Genomic DNA, 12,177 nt, shown 5'->3' on the forward strand with positions numbered 1-12,177 from the left:
AGATAGTTCCCTCACATCCTCCACACCAGATAGTTCCCTCACATCCTTCACCCAGGTAGTTCCCTCACATCGCCCACCCAGATATTTCCCTCACATCCCCCACCCAGATATTTCCCTCACATTCCCCACATCAGATAGTTCTGCTCCAATCCGATATTTCTGCTCCAATCCGGATATTTCTGCTCCAATCCGGATATTTCTGCTCCAATCCGAATGTCTCCATATCCATCCGGATGTTTCCATTAGTACCTCATCTCTGATTGGTCAGTGTTTTCCAGGCTGTCCTTCAGTTGCTGTCCTCCTGGAACAGAGAGGGATTAACCTTCACTTAACACCTGGCTCCTGTTAACGTTTTTCACTCATTAAACCAAAACCAACAACCAACAGCCAACAGCCAATAGGAATTGTTCAAAAAAACCACCCGTCTTATCATTATCCAATTGGAACCAGATAAATCACTGATCACTTGGTAAGTGAGGCCGCTGCCCCATGTATGGGCTAGTACACACGGATCATTCACGAGCGTGGCTAGGACCCTGACCATTAATGAGTGTAACCAGTACCATGACTGATCACAAGTGTGACAAATATCCTGACCACTAACTAATGGCTAGTCACAAACCTGATCAAAGTAAAATATTGAGGCATTTGGGCAGATCCTTGTTACACTTGTTATACCTTTCCAACCTGAAAAAGGCCCACTAATACTGACTGTCTGCTTGCTGTGTTCGAACCAAACCTCAATCAATGATAAGACGTTATCATGAATACCACAAACATAAGAACATAAGAACTAGGAGCAGGAGTAGGCTGTCTGGCCCTTTGAGCCTGCTCCGCCATTCAATAAGATCATGGCTGATCTTTTCGTGGACTCAGATCCACTTACCCGCGTTCTCACCGAATCCCTTAATTCCTTTATTGTTCAAAAAATATCTACCTTTTTTTTAAAAGCGTTTACTGAAGTAGCGTCAACTACTTCACTGGGCAAGGAATTCCATAGATTAACAACCCTCTGGGTGAAGAAATTCCTTCTCAGTTCAGTCCTAAATCTGCTCCCTCTAATCTTGAGGCAATGCCCTCTTGTCCTAGCTTCACCTGCCAGTGGAAACATCCTCTCTACTTCTATCTTATCTATTCCCTTCATAATTTTATATGTTTCTATAAGATCCCCCCTCAATCTTCTGAATTCCAATGAATATAATCCCAATCTACTCAGTCTCTCCTCATAAGCCAACCCCCTCAACTCTGGAATCAACCTAGTGAACCTCCTTTGCACCCCCTCCAGTGCCAATACATCCTTTCTCAAGTAAGGAGATCAAAACTGCACACAGTACTCCAGGTGTGGCCTCACCAGCACCTTGTACAGCTGCAACATAACCTCTCTGCTTTTAATTTCAATCTCTTTAGCAATGAAGGACAAAATTCCATTTGCCTTCCTAATTACAAGCTTTAATCCAGCACAAAAACCTTTTACGCAGCACGTTATTGAATTTCTAAATACCCTATATCTAGCAGGTCCCCTTTATCAACTCTACTTGTTACATTCTCAAAGCTCTTTACCATACCTTTCAAACATTGTAAACGTCAGCCTTCCTGCTCCTATGATGCTGCTTGGCCTGCTGTGTTCATCCAGCTCTACACCTTGTTATCTCTTGACTCCTTGTGCAATTGGTTTAAAGTTCTCTAAATGTCCTGCTATTTCTTCCTTGCAAAGACCTAAAATAACAGCATTCATTAAAGCTACAGCTGTAATTATGGGTGACTTTAATCTGTGTAGAGACTGCACAGATCAACTCAGTACCAATGTTGAAGAGGAGAAATTCTTGGAGGCTGAGGGGAGACCAGAGAGAAGTATATAACATTATGAGAGACATGGATCGGGAGGATAGTCAGAGTCTTTTTCCCAGGGCAGAAATGACAAATACTAGGAGGCATAGGTTTAAGAGGGAAATTCTAAAGGAGATGTGTAAGGAAAGGTTTTTATACAGAGGGTGGTAAGTGCCTGGAATGTGCTGCCAGGGGAGGTGGTAGAAGCAGGTACAATTGGGGGATTTCAGAGGCATTCAGAGACATAACAACAGGCAGGGACTAGTGGGATACAGACCATGTGCAGACAGATGGGATGAGTTTAGAATGGCACCATGGTCAGCACAGACATGACGGGCCAAAGGGCCTGTTCCTCTGCTGTACTGTTCTATATTTAATTGGATGGTTTTCTGGAATCATACATTGGAGGAACTAAGTAGAGACCAGGCCACCCTAGAGTGGGGACTGTGGGAAATGATAAAGGAATAATTGGTAATCGAGCTGTGTGAGGTATCCTGGGCAAAATTGACCATAACATGATAGAATTCCTCATCCAGACAGAGAGTGATAGAGTTGATTCTGAGACTAGGGTCCTGATTCTAAAGGGAGGAAACTACAATGGTGTGTGGTATGAGTTGGTGATGATATATTGGGTGGACGTTACTTAAAGGGATGATGGTAAAAAGGCAAACTTTGAGTGAACTACAACAGTTGTTCATTCCTGCCTGGTGGAAAGCAGGAAATCAGGCCAGGCTGAGGCCTACGGGGGAAATTAGAGATTGGTTCAGACCCAAGGAAGTGTTATACGGATTGGCCAGAAAAAAAACCCCACAAACCTGGGGATTGGGAACAGTTTAGAATTCAGTAAGAGAGAGCCAAGGGATTGATTAAGAAAAGGATAATAGAGAATGACAGTAAGCTTGTGGGGAACATTAAACCTGACTGTAACAGTTTCTGTAGGTTTGTGAAGAGAAAAAGATTGGTGAAGACAAATACAGGTCCCTTACAGTCAGAAACAGGGGAATTTATATTGGGAAACAAAGAAATGACTGATGAATTCATACTTTGCTTGTGGGGAGGGCAAAGGAGGGCACGAATAATGTCCCAGAAATGATGGGGAACACAAGGCTTAGTGCTAGGACCCCAGCTATTCACAATGTATGTTAATGATTTATATGAGGGAACTAAATGTAATATTGCTGAGCTTGTAGATGACACACAGTGGGGTGGGAGGGTGAGCTGTGACGAGGATGCAGAGATGATAAATGGGATTTGGACAGGCTGAGGGAGTGGGCAGATGTATGGCTGATGCAGTATCATGTGGATAAATGTGAAAACAGGGGAGGCTATGGGCTAGTGGTATTATTGCTGGACTGTTAATCCAGAGATCCAGATAATGTTCTGGGGACTGGGTTCGAATCCTGCCACAGCAGATGGTGGAATTTGAATTCAATAAATATCTGGAATTAAGAATCTAATGATGACCCTGAATCCATTGTCAATTATTGGAAAAACCCCATCTGGTTCATTAATGTCCTTTAGGGAAGGAAACTGCCATCCTTACCTGGTCTGGCCGACATGTGACTCCAGACCCACTGCAATGTGGTTGACCCTTAACTGCCCTCTGGGCAATTAGGGATGGGCAATAAATGCTGCCTGGTCAGTGATGCCCTCATCCCGTGAATGAATGAAAAATTGTATATGCTTTGGTCGCAAAAACAGGAAGATCTTTAAATAAAAACCCCAAAAGAACTGCAGATGCTGGAAATCAGAATCAAAAACAGACATGGAAGTTCTGAGGAAGGGTCACTTGACCCAAAACGTTAATTCTGATTTCCCTCCACAGATGCTGTGAGACCTGCTCAGCTTTGCCAGCAATTTCTGCCTTTATTGAAGGCAGATTATTATCTGAATTGGGAGGAAAGAAGACCACATCTGGTCTCCATCACCCTGTAACCAGGTTTCCAGAATGTTACTGGGACACTAGTTTAACCAAGGCAGTGACCAGGTAACTAGGATAATGATCAGGAACTAGTTTGACCAGAACTGTGACCAGGTAACTTGTTTGACTGGAGTCATAGTCATAAAATTGTACAGCACAGACCCTTCAGCCCAACTCGTCCATGCTGACCAGAAATCATAAATAAATCTAGTCCCATTTGCCAGCATTTGGCCCATATCCCTCTAAACCCTTCCTATTCATGTACCAATCCAGCTGCCTTTTAACCTATTGTTATTGTACCAGCCTCCACCACTTCCTCTGGCAGCTCATTCCATACACACATCACCTTCTGCATGAAAAATTTGCCCCTTTGGTCCCTCTTAAGTCTTTCTGCTCTCAGCTTAAGCCTATATTCTGTAGTTTTAATCTCCCCTATCCTGGGGAAAATTCTTTGTCTGTTCACCCTATCCATGCCCCTCATGATTTTATAAACCTCTCTAAGGTCACCCCTCAGCCTCCGACGCTCCAGGGAAATAGCCCCAGCCTATTCAGCCTCTCCCTGTAGCTCAAACCCTCCAACCCTGGCAACATCCTTGTAAATCTTTTCTGAACCCTTTCAAGTTTCACAACATCCTTCCTATAGCAGGGCGACCAGAGTTGAACGCAGTACTTCAAAAGTGGCCTAATCAATGTCCTTTACAGCTGTAACATGACCTCCCAACTTCTGTACTCAATGCACTGACCAATAAAGGCAAGCATACCAAATGTCTTCTTCACCATCCTGTCTACCTGGGTCCATCATTGAGTAACTAATTTGACCAGGACCATGACCAGATTAGAGACAAAGAAACTGCAGATGCAGTTGGAATCCAAGGTAGACAAACAGGAGGCTGGAAGAACACAACAGGCCAGGCAGCATCTGGAGGAAAGGAGCAGTCAACATTTCAGGTATTACCCTTCTCCAGGACTGGATGTGGGGATAGGGGGAGCTGCAGATAAAGGGGGAGGGAGGGGTGGACACTGGTGGTAGGTACGTCCTGGTTGGTCAATGGGAGGGATAAATCCAGATGATGGCTAGAAGGGAGGGTCAGAAGGTGGAACGGAAGGGGAGCTGGGGGATGGGTGGGAAGGTTATTTGAAATTGGGGAACTCAGTGTTGAGCCCTTGGCTGTTGGATGCCCAGGTGGAAGATAAGGTATTGTTCTTCAAATTTGTGTTCCGAGTCGCAGCGGCACTGGAGGGGGCCGAGGTCAGACGATGTCGGAGAGGGAGTGGGAAGGGGAACTGAAATGGGCAGTGACCAGGAGGTTAAGGTTGGTCGTTACAGACCAGGCAAAGTTGCTCGGTGAAACAGTCACCCAGTCTAGGTTTGGTCTCACCGACGTTCAAGACCACATCAGGAGCACAGGATCCACTAGACTAGGTTGGAGGGGATGCAGGTGAAGCTCTGTCTCACCTGGAAGGACTGTTTAGGGCCCTGGATGGAGGTGGTGTGTGGGCAGGTGTTGTATCTTTTACAGTTACAGGGGAAGGTACTGGGCGGGTTGGAGTGGTTGGTGGGGAATGTGGTGCGAACTAAGGAGTGGCAAAGGGAATGGTCCTTGCGGAAGGCAGAGAGGGGAGGGGAGTGCAAGATATTCCAGCACCTCCAGGATGCTGTCTGGACTGGAGGGCAGGTCTTATGAGGAAAGGTTGAGGGAGCTAGGGCTTTTCTCTTTGGAGCGAAGATGGATGAGAGGTGACTTGATAGAGATGTACAAGATGATGAGAGGCATAGATAGCGTGGATAGCCAGAGACTTTTTCCCAGGGCGTAAATGACTATTACGAGGGAGCATAATTTTAAGGTGATTGGAGGAAGGTATAGGGGAGATGTCAGAGGTAGGTTCTTCACACAGAGAGTGGTGGGTGTGTGGAATGTGCTGCCAGCAGTGGGAGTGGAGTCAGATGCTTTAGAGACTTTTAAGCGACTCTTGGATAGGCACATGGAGGATAGTAAAATGTAGGGTATGCAGGGTGGTTTGATCTTAGTAGGATAATATGTCGGCACAACATCGAGAGCTGAAGGGCCTGTACTGTGCTGTACTGTTCTATGTTCTATGGTGGAATCTAATTGGAGTTGATGGAAATGTTGAGGATGATATGTTGGATGCGGAGGCTGGTGGGAGTGGAAAGTGAGGACAAGGGGGACCCTAGCTTTATTATGTTTGGGGGGACGGTGGATTAGATCCGTGGAGTGGGGAAGGGAGGAGGCGTGGTGGAGGGCTGTCTGGATGACAGAGAGGGGAGAAAGAGCGTTGTTTGAAAAAGGCAGACATCCAGGATGCTTGGGAGTGTAACGTCTCCTCGTCAAAGCAGATGTGATGGAGACAGAGGAATTGGGAAAACGGGATGGAGTTTTTGCAGGATACAGGGTGGGAGGAGCTGTAGTCTAGGTAGCTATGGGAATCTGTGGGTTTACAGCAAATGTTGTTCTGTAAACTGTTGCCAAAAATGGAGATGGAGGGGTCATGAAAGGGGAGGGAGGCGTCTGAGCTAGACCAAGTGAGGTTGTTGACTTGCTCACTGAGCTGGCTGGTTATCATACAGACGTTTCGTCACCATGCTAGGTAACATCATCAGTGAGGTCTCTGATGAAACGATGTGGTTCTACTCCACTTGGTATTTATATGATCCAGTCTGTTAAGTTGGGTTCTGTCATTTCCAGTTCTGTTCTGCAAGGGTTTGTGAATGGGGTCTAATTCCACATGTTTGTTGATTGCATTAAGGGTTGAAAACCAGGCCTCTAGGAATTCCCCTGTGTTTCTGTGGTTGGCTTGAGCTAGGATGGCCCCGTCATCCCAGTTAAATTGATGGCCTTCATTGTCCGAGTGCACTGTAAACTACGTTGGTCCTGCATGTCATGAGTATGGGGTCTTTGGTCCTTGTTAAGTGTTTGTTGTAGAGTGGCTGTGAGCTGTGTGCCACCATGATTCCTAGTGATCTTAGGAGTCTCGTAGTCAGTTCTGATATGTTCCTAACGTAGAACAGTGTGGCCAGTGTCTTGGGGTGTATTGTGTTCTCATGGCATTGTCTATCTAGTAGACACCTGCAGATGAAGTTGGTGGGTGTCCATTGATAGCGAAGGCCTTGTATAGGTGCTCTTCGTCCTGCTTGTGAAGTTCTGGTGAGTTGCAGTGGGTTGTGGCCTGTTTGAGTAGTGTCCTTACACAGCTTTATTTGTGAACGTTGGGGTGATTGCTGTGAAAGTTGAGGATTTGATCAGTGTGGGTCACCTTCCTATTTACTGTGGTTTGGAACTCCCTGCTGGTCATTCATTTTATTCTGACGTCTAGAACGGAAGTTGATTGTTTTTCTCTTCTCTTGTAAATTTGATCCTGTTGTTGATGAGATGGTGCATTTCTTCTAACTTGGTGTGTTTAATGATGATAAATGTGTTGTCCATGTATTGGATCCATAGTTATGGCTGTATGAGGGGGAGGGTAGTGCATTCCAGGCTTTGTATGACTGTCTATGCACTAAGTCCTGAGAGTGGTGACCCCATAGGTGTGCCATTGATTTGTTTGTATATTTGGCCGTTAAAGATAAAGTGTATAGTGAGGCATAGGTCCAGTAGTCTGAGGAGGTTGTCCTCGCTGATGGAGCTGTTTGGAGTCAGCGTCCCTGCTGCATCCAGTAATGTAGCCACTGTTCCTTTGGCTAGTGAGATGTCAATGGACGTGAGTAAAGCTGTGATGTCAAAGGATGCCATAATCTCACCGTCATGGATTTTAATGTCCTTCAGCTTGTTAAAGAAATCTTGTGTTGAGTGGATGGAGTGGGGTGATCCATCAGCTTGGTGTTTCAGTCTCTGTTGTAGGTCCTTGGCCAGTTTGTGTGAAGGTGTGCCTGGCCGGGAGACAGTGGGTCTGAGGGGGATGTCTGGTTTGTGTACTTTAGGCAGCCCATTGAAGCGGGGGGTGTTTGTGCCTCTGGTTTCATTCTTATGTCGTCAGTCTTGGTTATCTGCCCTGCATTCATTATTCGCTTCAATGTCTGGGTGATCCTGTTACCCAGCTGTGGTGTTGGGTCTATCACCACCTGTTGGTAAGTGTATGTATCTTCGAGCAGTGCCTGTGCTTTCGCAATGTCGTCTGGTTTGTTCATAATGACAGTCATACACCTTTTGTACGCTGGTAGGATTATAACGTTGTGTTTCTTGTGTCCTTTGAGTGCTTTTCTCTCTGACGTGTTGAAGGCGTCCCATTCATTCCTCCGGTTCAGTGTAGGGATTATAGTTTGTTGGGTGGCTTGTTGTGTTTCATCCATGAGCCCATTACCTTTTAGTGTAGCTTCCAGAGCGGCCATGGGGTCTGGACTATCACGTCTCTGTGGCCTGTGTATTAGAACAGCTTTCTCGGTTTCTGTAATAGTCTGCTGGATCTATGAGTCGGGTTTGTTCTTGTCCTTGTGGTTGTGGTTGATCAGTTTGGTCAGTTTCTCCTGTAGAGTGTGTTTTTTCTTTGTTCTGGTCCTGTGTTGTTTGATGGTGATGTTCTGTTCAAGGGTTGTTGTGCATTGCTGGTCGGTATTGTTTGGTATAATGATTTTTGGTGTGAAATTTCTCACTCTTACTCATAGAGCCAGTTATGGGTAGCTTGAAATTCCAAGCAGAGTAGAACAGCATCATGTCATCTGAGGCAACACTGATGATATTACCTAACATGGTGACGAAGTGTACGTAGGATAACCAACCAGCTCAGCGAGCAAACGAACAACCTCATCCACAACCCGAGCTAGAAATCTTCACAAGAACCTTAATATAGACCAAGTGAGGTTGAGGGTGGGGTGGAAGTTGTTGGCGAAGTCAATGAACTGGTCCAGTTCAGCCTTGGTGCAGGATGCAGCCCCGATTTAACAGGGGAAGAGTTGGGGAACAGTATGGGTGTACATACTGAAGAGGGACTGGTCGACATAACCTACAAACAGGCAGGTGTAGCTGGGGCCCATGCGAGAGACCATGGCAACCCCCTGGATTTGGAGAAAGTGGGAAGAATTGAAGGAAAAGTTATTGAGGGTGATGACTAGTTCGGTGAGGCGGAGGAGGGTATTGGTGGGGTGGGGGGACTGGATGGATCTGTTGGAGGGGAAAAAACCTGAGGGTTTTTTAGGTCGTCCCTGTGGGGCATGGACGTGTACAGGGATTGAATATCCATAGTAACGATGAAGGGCTGGGAGCCAGGGAACTGGAAGTTTCCAAAGAGGTGGAGGGTGTGGTTTGTGTCCCAGATGTGGGTGGGGAGTGCCTGGACCAAACAGGGGAGAGAATGGAGTAGGTAAGTAGTTTGACCAGGACAGTGAGTGGGCACCTAGTTTGACATTCACAAGTGAATGATGTACCCGTGCCCCCGGTGTCCAATGGAGCGGATTTGGCTCATGTACCTCACTACGATAGCTAAAGAAACAAGACTGGGGGGATTGGAATGATGTGAGGTGTCCCTGACAGAATATCAAACTAATATACAACCAGAAGCAGTTCCTGTTCTCTGCCAATAACAAACGCAGCATGAACACAGACTCTGTGCGCTGTTCCAGTCAGACTGTGAACACATACCTCAATGGTGAAGAGGAGAACAGAGCAATAGCTTCAGCAACACGAGGCTGTACCACAGGAGGTCTCTTCGGAGCTGAGTATGAATGGTCAGGGAGCTGTTGAGGGATGAGGCAGTAGGTAGTCTGCAACACAGAACAGTTTGTGAGGATTGCCAGCTGAAGAAAGCAGCGTGGGGAGCACAGGCAAAGCAGCCAGTCAATGGTCCAAATTTAAACCATCGCCATCCTTCTGAACAGCAGTTAATGGAAGCAACGCATTGAGGCAGGGCAAGCCTTGTGCAGTATAAATCAGACGACACATGGCCAAACATAAACACGCAGGCATCTCTGAATTCCAGAGCTAAGGTGAGTGACAGCCCTTCACTGAGTGTGGTAGCAAGGCTGTGCAGCAAAACCAGTGAGATTGTCTCTTATTGGTGATGGTCATAGCCTGGCATTTGTGTGGCGCGAATGTCACTTGCCACTTGTCAGCCCAAGCCTGGATATTGCCCAGATCTTGTTGTACGTGAACATGGACTGCTTCAGTATCTGAGGAGTCACGAATGGTGCTGAACATTGTGCAAACATTGGCTAACATCCCCACCTCTAACCTTTATCTTATCAATGTTGAACAACACTTAGAGAACGCACTGAGGGGGGCAAGGGCACAAAATGTACTCTGGGTGGGGGATTTCAATGTCCATCACTAAGAGTGGCTCGGCAGCAGTATTACTGATCGAGCTGGTCGGGTCTTAAAGGACATAGCTGCTAGACTGGGTCTGCGGCACGTGGTGAGGGAACCAACAAAAGGGAAAAACATACTTGACCTCATCCTTACCAATCTCACAGCTGCAGTTGTATCTGTCCATGACAGTATTGGTAAGAGTGATCATCGCACAGTCCTTGTGGAGACAAAGTCCCACCTTCACATTGAGAATACCCTCCATCATGTTGTGTGGCACTATCACCGTGCTAAATGGGACAGACTTGGCACAGATCTAGCAACTCACGACTGGGCATCCATGAGGGGCTGTGGGCCATTAACAGCAGCAGAATTGTACTCCAGCACAATCTGTAACCCCATGGCCCGGCATATCCCCCACTCAACCATTACCATCAAGCCAGGGTATCACCCCTGGTTCAATGGAGAGTGCAGGAGGGCATGCCAGGAGCAGCGCCAGGCATACCTGAAGATGAGGTATCAACCTGGTGAAAGCACATTCACTTGGGTCTGGGAAATGTCCTGCTCTGATTTCCCAATAATAGATTCTCTCCGTGAGGAGTGTGAGCCTGGTAGAAGAAGGGAACAGGTTTAGTGAGGACTTAAGAGAAGTCTTTTTCACCCAGAGGGGGATGGAGTCTGGAATCCAGTCCCTGGGTGGGTAGTTGAGGTGAGAAACCTAACAACTTTTAAAAAAATACTTGGACGGGCAACTGAGACATTATAACATTCAAGTTTATGGGCCTATAGAATAGAATCCCTAGTGTGGAAACATGCCCTTCGGCCCAACAAGTCCACACCGACCCTCAGAGCGTCCCACCAAGACCCATCTCCCTATAACCCACCTAATCTACACATCCCTGAACACTATGAGCAATTTAGCATGGCCAATCCACCTAACCTGCACATCTTTGGACTGTGGGAGGAAACCCACACAGCCACGGGGAGAATGAGCAAACTCCACACAGACAGTCACCTGAGGGTGGGATCGAACCCAGGTCCCTGGCGCTGTGAGGCAGCAGTGCTAACCACTGGCCTACTGTGCCGCCCCAAAGTGGCTGAGTGTGGGAAAGTGGGACTAGTACAGGTTGTTGTATATTCATGGCAGTACACGCCTGATGGGCCGAAGGGCCTCTTGCACACTGTATGATTTTAGACTGTAATATTGCTCAGGCATTATAAGTGAAGCGACAGCGCAGTGACAGCGCAGGGACAGCGCAGGGACAGGGCAGCGACAGGGCAGCGACAGCGCAGGGACAGGGCAGCGACAGGGCAGCGACAGCACAGGGACAGGGCAGGGACAGCACAGTGACAGGGCAGTGACAGCGCAGTGACAGCGCAGCGACAGCGGAGCGGAGGGACAGCGGCGTCGAGTGACAGCGGAGCGGAGGGACAGCGGAGCGGAGTGACAGCGGTGCGGAGGGACAGCGATGCGGAGGGACAGCGGAGCGGAGGGACAGCGGAGCCGAGTGACAGCGGTGCGGAGGGATAGCGGAGCGGAGGGACAGCGGTGCGGAGGGACAGTGGAGTGACAGCGGAGCGGAGGGACAGCGGTGCGGAGTGACAGTGGTGTTGAGGGACAGTGGAGTGACAGCGGTGCGGAGGGACTGCGGGGCGGAGGGACTGCGGGGCGGAGGGACAGCAGAGCGGAGGGACAGCGGGGCTGAGGGACAGCGGGGCGGAGGGACAGCGGGGCGGAGGGACAGCAGAGCGGAGGGACAGCAGAGCGCAGTGTGCCATCTTACCTGTGAGACTTGTTTCTGTGGGAGTGAAGGTGGAGGTGGTTTCCTGGGAGGTTCCCTTTTCACTGGCCGCCTTTTGGAATTGTCAGGATGATGGAACGTTGTCCCTGTGGGAGCAGGAGGCCGCTCTGGCTTGTCCTGGTACTTGCTTCTGGAAACTCGACGCTGTGTCCTGTTGGCAGATGCACCGACCGTGTCCCCAGGCCTTGGGGTCTGAGACAGACACTGACCTTGATCAAGCTGTTAGAGGGTAATGCACAATACACACTGGTCAGGCTCTGAGAGATAACAGTACCTCACACAGGGCCGAATGGCCACAGGCTCACCCAGCTCCTGCTTCACTCCAACACGAAACAAAAAATACCACACAAAACTGTGGATGCTGGAAATCAGAAAC

General features: G+C 48.0%; 1 long non-coding RNA gene across 2 annotated transcripts; it reads right to left on the reverse strand.

The window, feature by feature from the left end:
• Window positions 1–40: 40 nt before the first annotated feature.
• LOC125481988 lies at window positions 41–12,016 on the reverse strand. 2 transcript variants are annotated; one of them, XR_007261518.1, is made up of 4 exons: window positions 11,784–12,016; window positions 9,340–9,461; window positions 1,566–1,716; window positions 41–301 (listed from the first exon to the last, which is right to left on the reverse strand). It is a non-coding gene; the product is annotated as an uncharacterized LOC125481988 (long non-coding RNA). The 2 variants fall into 2 exon arrangements; XR_007261517.1 differs by lacking the exon at window positions 1,566–1,716.
• Window positions 12,017–12,177: the final 161 nt, after the last annotated feature.

This window comes from Rhincodon typus, unplaced genomic scaffold, assembly GCF_021869965.1.
Source record: "Rhincodon typus isolate 14 unplaced genomic scaffold, sRhiTyp1.1 hic_rhity00004805, whole genome shotgun sequence".
NCBI classification, from domain to species: Eukaryota; Metazoa; Chordata; class Chondrichthyes; order Orectolobiformes; family Rhincodontidae; genus Rhincodon; species Rhincodon typus.